Source organism: Amphiura filiformis, chromosome 2 (genome assembly GCF_039555335.1).
Source record: "Amphiura filiformis chromosome 2, Afil_fr2py, whole genome shotgun sequence".
NCBI classification, from domain to species: Eukaryota; Metazoa; Echinodermata; class Ophiuroidea; order Amphilepidida; family Amphiuridae; genus Amphiura; species Amphiura filiformis.
Genome location: NC_092629.1, coordinates 24,636,711 through 24,645,961, shown reverse-complemented (window position 1 = coordinate 24,645,961; position 9,251 = coordinate 24,636,711).

The following is a 9,251-nucleotide window of genomic DNA, read 5'->3' as shown; positions in this document are numbered from 1 at the left end:
CATTTGACTCACTGCGATATTTGATTGCTGAGAAAACGCAGTTTTGGAGAACAACTTTATACGTCTTTTATACGTTTTTTATACGTTTCTTCGTGTAACCTTAAGTCTTTCACAGAGGGAGTATGAGTTTTTAATACAGTAGACAATTTGGGTAACTTCCATTTGAAATACACATGGCGACATGTTCCGAGTTTACTATATTTTTAACTAGCAAGCCTATACAGGCTGAATCAAAAAGAAGTAAACTAATGTTTGAGGGGCTGTAACTCAAGATCTGTAAAGAATCTGAAAATGAAAATACCACTGGAAAGAGCAAACTCTACACGTCTGAATAAAAAAAAAAAGAATTGTTGCAATTGCTCACAGCAAACTCAAGTTATACTCATTTGAATACAGCTGCCCACGGTTTCACTTCCCAAGTAGGGGCCTACCTATTATATTGATTGGTAAGGCGCGATATTCAAATGCAAATAAAGTTCTGTGTCAGTTGTTGTTTCGATCAATAATTCTTATATACATGTTAAAGGGCTCTTTTCAATATGAATTTTACCTCATTGCACTACATTATAATAAAACGGGCCAAATGACAACATGGCACCACAATTTACCGCACGGGAGCGCACGTTTCTGTCGACGAAGTATCATGAAACTAAGATTCCCACTGAAGTTCAGCGTCTTTTTCGTCTCCAATTTCCAACAGCTAACCGGGTTTCATGTAAGGAAACAGTATATAAGAATGTGAACAAGCTCAATGTGCATGGGACACTAAGGAACAGACAGCCAGAAGCTTCAGACAGACCACGAACTGCTAGATCACATGTGAACATTGCTAGAGTTAGACATGCGTTACAGCAAGACCAAAGATCAGCTCAATCCTTTACCCAACATTCCACAATCAAGCTTCTATCGGATCATTCGTAAAGACTTGAATTGGTATCCCTACAAACTATATTACAGTAATGGACTTTGTTGAATATTAATTAAAAGCAAAAGTTGTCTTTTCATCAATAAATCCTGTTAGCACTTTGCTGATTCGTCGAAATTACAATGGATGAAAATCAATCAGCCGTGTGAAGCTACAAAAATAGGTGGTTGTATTCAAATGAGTATAACTTTAGTTTGCTGTGAGAAATTGCAACAATTCTATTTTATTTAGACGTGCAGTATTTGCTCTTTCCAGTGGTATTTTTATTTTTAACAGATTTCTTGTAGATCTCGAGTCACAGCCCCTCAAACATGAGTTTACTTCTTTTTGACTCAGCCTGTAGGCAAGCATGGGGTAGACAAAGATGGGATAACATGGGATCATCCCATGCAAAGATGGGATGGATTTCCTCCACACGCCTAAATCAAAACAAAGATGCTCAATTCGTCAATGGTTGAGCAAATTGCAGTTTGGTAAAATGCAAGAATATGAAATTGCATCACGAATATGGTTCTATTTTTTTTTAAATACGGACTTAAAATATAAATGTATCGTTTGGTAGTTACAGTAGATAGGAAAGTGTCTCACTTGAACTTTAAAATTGATTGCATCTGCATTGTTAGCGTAAAAGTCAATGCATAATAAATAAACTGCTACACTGCTACTGTCTTTCTGACAGTGCCTCTAATTGGCTAATTACATGATATAATCATCTGAATAACCAATCAAAATAGAGCTGATAAACTCTAGTACTGGGTTCAATTTGTTTGAGTAATTTCAATTTCCGTCAGGTTTTATTTCAATATTCGGCAACCAAATGAACTTCATTTGATTAGTTTTGATTGTATTTTGAAGTTATACATGCAGAGATGAATGGTAGCCTATTTCTAACATTTCTAATATCACTTGCGTTAAGGATAGACGAGGTATTGTTGGTCGAAGCAGCCAAAAATTCCATTTTCTCGAAGGAAGGAGAACAAAGAGGAGAAATTGCGAAAGGAGATGAAAGAGAAGAGAAAGGGGACAAAATCATCATCGAGGTGTCAAAATCACATCCACCGAGGACGGTTTGATAAAAAAAATTACATATCCATTTTTATGATATTGACAACACCATGAGGCACGGACGGTCGCGGACGCAGGGGCACCCTCCCAATCAACACTTCAGCATTTTCTTCTTGAAAACCTCATTTCATAAGGCCAGATGCCAATATAAATAGTTTGAGAACCGCGTTTTTTCGAGGTTTTGTCCACTCTGGCGGGCCATAAATATCGCTCCCAATAAAAACAGCACTTCATCAACACTTCAGCTCCCTTTTCTTGAAAATCTTATTTTTATAGGGCCCGATTCATATAGAAATCGTTTATAAACCGCTATCTTAGAGCATGCACACACACAAGAGGTGTCGCCTCTCCCCACCCCCATAAAAAGAAAAAAGGGGGAAAAGAAAGGAAAACATTAACGAAGAGGAGAAATTAGAAAAGGAGAGAAAAGATAAGAGAAGAGACATATTAATTTTATCTTGACGACTGATTGAAGATTATTTTGAATGAACATCATGAATGAGATCAAACCCTAAAGTATAAGCCCAATTTTATAGATACATTTATAAAGAATATGTATTCCTTAATACATGTTAATAGAACATGTTGAATGATTAAATAGTTTATTAGAATTATGAATGAAAGTGAACATAATCATGATCAAATAATTATATGATCAATGTTATGAGATACATCGCTTTCTGATCAAAAGACATCATCATGATACTAGTTTTATGATAATTATGAATTTATAATGGTGACTATAATATTAGGCTAATCAAATTAAGGAAAATCAGGGCTTAATCCACCACTAATTGCAACAGAAACCATTAAATCAACATTCAAGAAAGTGTATTAAAGAAAATGTCATAAGTCCCCAAAAGTCCAAGTAGTGGAACAGTGCCGAATTTGCATAAATCCAACATGGCTGCTTATGCGCTGCAGGAGTGAAATTTCAAAGTTGGTCAAATCTTGTTTAAAACATTACCAGTGCCTTGCTCTCATCATAAGGATTCATAAAAAGTATGGTTTGACCAGTCTCTGAGATACAGTTTCTGAGTTATAGGCAAAAAGGTCAAATTTTGGGGTCCATAGCCGTTTACAATGGAAATATACTCCAATTTTAATCTAACTCGTCTCAAATTGTTCCTTTGGTAAAAATAAATCAAAATGAGAAAAGTTGCAACCATGCAGCACACATTCATTTGGAAAAGGTTATGCAGGTATTTTTGATGTGTCCTTTTCTGACGTGCACTAAATAGTCAATGAAAGTAACAGAAGAAATAATTAGATGCATTGTTAATTTTTGATTTATAATAATTAATATTTGTTTTTCAAACACAGTATATAGATAATACTGGGATACCCCGTATTTTATGCAATTTTAACCATAAAATGCATCAATACTGATCGCATGAATGAAATTTCATTATGTAGTTTCCCATACCCCTACTTCTGACTGGTCTAGATTCACAACTGCCCTCTCCCCCAACGCTTTGCTAATGAGAACGTTGACAAGCTTTTATAATGTTCATCCGGAAATTTTTAAGTTGGCGGCGTGCAGTGACTTTTCACCCCTAAAATAGCCCCTGGATCTAAAGGATGATGGCATCAGACAAATGATTAATCAGAAACTGTCTGTCATGCTGAAAACTACTGATAAAAGTCAACTGAATGGAATCATGAAAATGTGGATATAAAATCATATGATTATCCCCAAAATGACATGGGAGTTCACTATATACAATTTCCCAAAAACCTATATTGTGAACCTGGAGGTTACCCGTACGAATCACTTGAAGAGGCGGGCCGGCATTAGCAGGTGCACCACCAATAGTGCAATGTACAGAAGTAAAGGAAAACATGGCCTACAGCTGAAAAAACTCACCACCTCTGTCAAATGCATGCAGGTCATCAAATACCATCTGAACAAATACTTCAGAGATGGAAAGACCCAAACACTAGAGATTGTTTGGAAAATAAGAAAACCAAGAAGAGGTGAAATGTGACCGTCCACGGCGAATGAGCCGTAAATTCCTTCCCCGGTCAATTTTGTTTTATTTCGTGTTTAAAAAAATTATAAACATCATAAACTTTAAAATGTTATATCATTTGACTTCAAACGATATCCAGAAGCGGGGTTATGGTTTGTTAAACTTTGCTCCTTCAACAAAATTATAGCTTTTTACGTTTTTACATGTGTCTCTTTTTCCACATTGTTGGCAATAAATATCAAACAGTCATAATTGGCGGTCATTACAAATCATCCCCAAGTCAACGAGGTTTAAGAAAGTTCTCTCATTGTTAATTGTCGGTTATGCATACCTGTACAAAATACAATGCCTGGTAACCCACCACTTGAACAGGATTTAGCAATATAAGCAAACAAAGACCAGAGCTATTAAAAGTTCTATAGCCATCTAAGGTAGAAGCTTATTATCCACTTCAACAATAGGATTATCGATTAGATTTTTTAGAACAGAAAGCCATGGCTACAGCACCCATTGAATGCCGTCCCAAATTATGGAAGCGCTACGTCGATGACGTTTTGGAGATAGTCAAACAAGGCAGTGTAGATCAACTTACTGAACACTAGAACAAGACAGATGACACAGGCAGCATCAAATTCACGCACGAACCAGAAAAAGAGAAACAAATCCCATTCCTGGACACGCTCATAATTCGCAAACCAGATGGCGCAATCAAACTCCTCATCTATAGAAAACGAACACATACAGACCAATATCTGAACTTCAACTCACACCACCCATTACAACATAAACTTGGCGTAGTCAGAACATTATTGGACAAAGCTGAGCGGATTGTCACATATCCCAAAGACAGACAAAAAGAAGACCACATCCGGCAAGCACTCAAAAAATGTAACTATCCTGAATGGACAATTAATAAATTCAAAACTCAGCAAAGAAACAAAACGCCCAAAACCAAGAAAAAGACTGACCAGAACCAACAGTCAAAAGGCATGGTAGTACTTCCATATGTGCAAGGAACTTCAGAAAAACTCCAACGCGTCTTCAAGAAACATAACATCGCCACCGCCTTCAAACCTCACAGCACACTAAGAAAATCACTTGTATTTATATGTGCATCCAAAAGACAAACGCGCACCCACAGAGACCACGGGCTGCGTATACGAAATAGGCTGTAACAACTGTGACTTTGTCTATGTGGGCGAAACTGGAAGACTCCTCAGCACACGTATCAAAGAACATAGGAAGGAGGCGGACAAAATCATCAATAATATCCAAACCAGAGCAAATAGACTCTCTTCAATATCAGACCAACACAAATTGGCCATATTAGACCATGTCGCCGTAACAATAACAAACCACGTTATAAACTGAGAGGGAGCAAAGCTCCTCCACCGAGAAGACGAAAGATATCCCAGATGGATAAGGGAATCCATATGGATTCAGGGCCGGATTTACCATAGGGCCAGATGGGCCCGGGCCCAGGGCCCCCAAATTTTGGGGGCCCCCAAATTTGCCATGTGCAGTGTGCATCTTCCATTTTAGCCGAAAAACACCATGTTTTTGACCAAAATAGGGTACAAAAAATGCAAAATTTTGCGCGCTTCGCGAGCACTGGTCCATTATCACTGATTATATAGCAAATTTCAGCTTCAATTTGGGTAAAATAGTCTAAAATTGAAATTATCCTAGTAAAATCTAAACAATTGGCAACATGAGAGCACATGCCTTCTTCACGATACGTTTGGGGCCTCCAAATGTTGGCCTGGCCCAGGGCCCCCAAAAAAGGTAAATCCGGCCCTGTATGGATTCGTCGCAGGGGAGACAAAGCAATGAACAACCAAGGGGGCGCAGGATTCAACCTCAGTCACAGTTATGACCATTTGATCCAGAACAATTCTAGAAACACTACATCTTCTAAAAACACCACCAGTGTTGCTGGATCAAGTCATCACTCATGATTAGGAAACCAGACAAGAAGGTTTCGAAACGTCGAGTCTCCATAAAATGTGAGTACTTTGTACATAGATATGCTTTATACAACTTAGCTACAATTAGTTAGTCCGACATGTCGCTAGTCCGATCGACACTCTAAGTCCGACACGCCGCTAGTCCGAATCTGAAATGCACTGCACCAGTCCGACACGCCGCTAGTCCGAATCTAAAATAGGCTTAAACTCTGCCAGTCCGACACGCCACTAGTCCGAAAATGAAAAACACTGCGCTGGTCAGAATCTGAAAACCATTGCGCTTGTTTGGGTATTTACTAAAATCCCTAACATATCCATTCCAATTGTCAAAAAACTACATAAGGATCGCCAAATGTGAAAACATGTACAGCCTGTCTCAAAAAAAATTGTGCAAGTGAAAAGCGCCCTCTCTGGCAATTAGAAAATACTGTTGTGACATAATGCTTACATCAACGTCAAGGGCGTAGTCTTAGCTCTGATATGCCGTTTGTTCTGTTCAATTTGCTTGTTTTAATCTCGAGATATGTTTAGTTAAAGCGAAAGGGTAAAATCCCAATTGTGCCACTTTTACTAGGGAAGAGGGCTTTAGATGTAACAGTGATAGCATCAAGTTTATCAAGAGTTCCTTCGTGAAATCAAAAGAATGCATCAATAACACAATACAAATTTTTTTTACTGTTTTTACTGTTTTATCATGATGCAGGAATGATGATCTCTTTTTCCACTTAAAAGAGATTAAAAGATAAATAAATATTTCACATTCTGCTGTAAAAATAAATACATGTGCATGTCAATGATTTTATCATGGTAAATGCTGTTCCCTTAGTCACTTAAGACATGTTAAAAGACAAACAAATATTGCGCACTTATACCTGTTATAGGTTAATGAACGCGTATTACTTGTTGGGAGAGATATTGGACAAAATAATGCACGCGTGCTGATGTTGATGCGTCTAATGCATGCGCCCCGAAAGGAGGAGTGCAATAGACGCTTCAACATCAGCTATCATTGATTTACATGTACAGCTCTCTTCCCTAGTAAAAGTGGCACAATTGTGATTTTACCCTTTCGTTGTTAATTAAAGATATCTCGAAATTGGAACGAGTAAATTGAACAGAACAAACGGCATTTGAGAGCTAAGACTGCGCCCGTGACGTTGATGTAAGTATTATGTCACAAAGGTATTCTCTAATTGCCATAGAGGGCGCTTTTCACTTGCACAATTTTTTTTGAGACAGGCTGTATTTGCCGTAACATTTCTTCTCTTTTCTCTCCTTTCCCAATTTCTCCTCTGTGTCCTCCTTTCTTCCCCCACTTTCTACTCTTTTTGGGGGGAGGGTGACGCTCCATGTGTCCGTGCCTGCTCTAAACTATTAGGCATCGGGCCCTATGAAATGAGGTTTTCATGAAAAGGGATGCTGAAGTGTTGAGTGCGGTCAAAAGTATGAACATTTTGACATTTTTACCTGAAAGTGACCGCAAGAAAGAAAGGCTCTAGCATATCTACAACCTTGGCGGAAATTCGTTGCCACACCAGCACGTGCTGGTGTTAAAATAAAGCAATCAGCAGAGCTAAATATGTCACAGTACCGCATTATCTTTGTATAATAGTTGCAAAAATGCATGCACACTCAATTTAGACCCTCACCTTCCCCACCCCAATCTTTCAATGTTGGGAGACTGAAATGTAGAAATGATGACGATTTTGTCCAAATCAACATTGCAATAGGGGGACAGGGATGGATGTTGGCCAATTAATGCTTTGGTGTGGCAACCTTTTCCGCCAAGATTGTAGTCTTAAGCACGGATTTTTAATCTCACTGCACGAACGTGCCAGGAGACACTTTAAAATAGCCACTGGTCGCCCCTTCTGACTGGTCTCGATCTACTCCTGCCACCTCCGCCCCCCCCCCCCAACGCTTTGCTAACGAGAACGTTTACAATGTCCATCCGGAAACTTTCAAGTTGCAAGCGTACAGTGACCTCCCCCCCCCCTAAAATAGCCCCTGCATCATGTCCATTACACACCTAATTTTTCACATCTGCTTGTGATCGATCATAATGGGTCAGTGTTTGAGTAAGAATAATATATATTAAGTAAAAAAGACCATAATATCTTAGTCCACAAAGACCGAGGTCACACGGGAAATGTGTAAATATTGTGGCGCGAGCTATAAACAGCCCATTCAACAATATGATCATGGCGGTGAACATGTAGCTTCTGTTTTGATAAATCGTGGGTGTGAAAATCGTTCCGAATGTCCTGCGCGCATCCGACGCATTATGAAGAAGCTCCTACTTCCGGTAATACCGGACACGATTTATACTGGTGTGTTTATAGTGCAAATATCTCGCGACAATATCCTTCGGTTGAGAAGAATATCGATATACCGTACATACATACAGCCTGTCTCAAAAAAAATTGTGCAAGTGGAAAGCGCCCTCTTTGGCAATTAGAAAATACCGTTGTGACATGATGCTTACATCAACGTCAAGGGCGCAGTCTTAGCTCTCAAATGCCGTTTGTTCTGTTCAATTTGCTTGTTTCAATCTCGAGATATGATTATTTAACAACGAAAGGGTAAAATCACAATTGTGCCACTTTTACAAAGCAAGAGAGCTGTACATGTAAAACCAATGATAGCTGATGTTGATGCGTCTAATGCACTCCCCCTTCGGGACTCGTGCATTGCATGCATCAACATCAGTACGCGTGCATTATTTTGTCTATAATTTCTCTCCCAACAAGTAATACGCGTTCATTAACCTATAGGCTAAGTTTGCAATATTTGTTTGTCTTTTAACATGTCTTAAGTGACTAAGTGAATAGTATTTACCATGATAAAATCATTGACATGCAGGTGTTTTTAATTTTACAGCAGAATGTGAAATATTTATTTATCTTTTAATCTGTTTTAAGTGGATAAAGAGAATCATTATTCCTGCATCATGATAAAACAGTAAAAACAGTACTTTTTTTTGTATTGTGCATTCTTTTGATTTCACAAAGGAACTCTTGATAAACTTGATGCTATCACTGATTTACATGTAAAGCCCTCTTCCCTAGTAAAAGTGGCACAATTGTGATTTTACCCTTTCGTCATTAACTAAACACCCCCGCCCACACCCTTTCCCACAGCCAACCAAGAGGGAAAGGCGACAGCAAGCCAACTCCCAGTTATCTTCATGACTAATGCCCAATCACTTGGTAACAAGTTTGATGATATTAGTGTGGTATTTGATCAGAACAATGTTGACGTCGGCGTTGTCACTGAATCTTGGTTCAAAGATTTCATGCCTGTAAACCAACTTGGCATCAG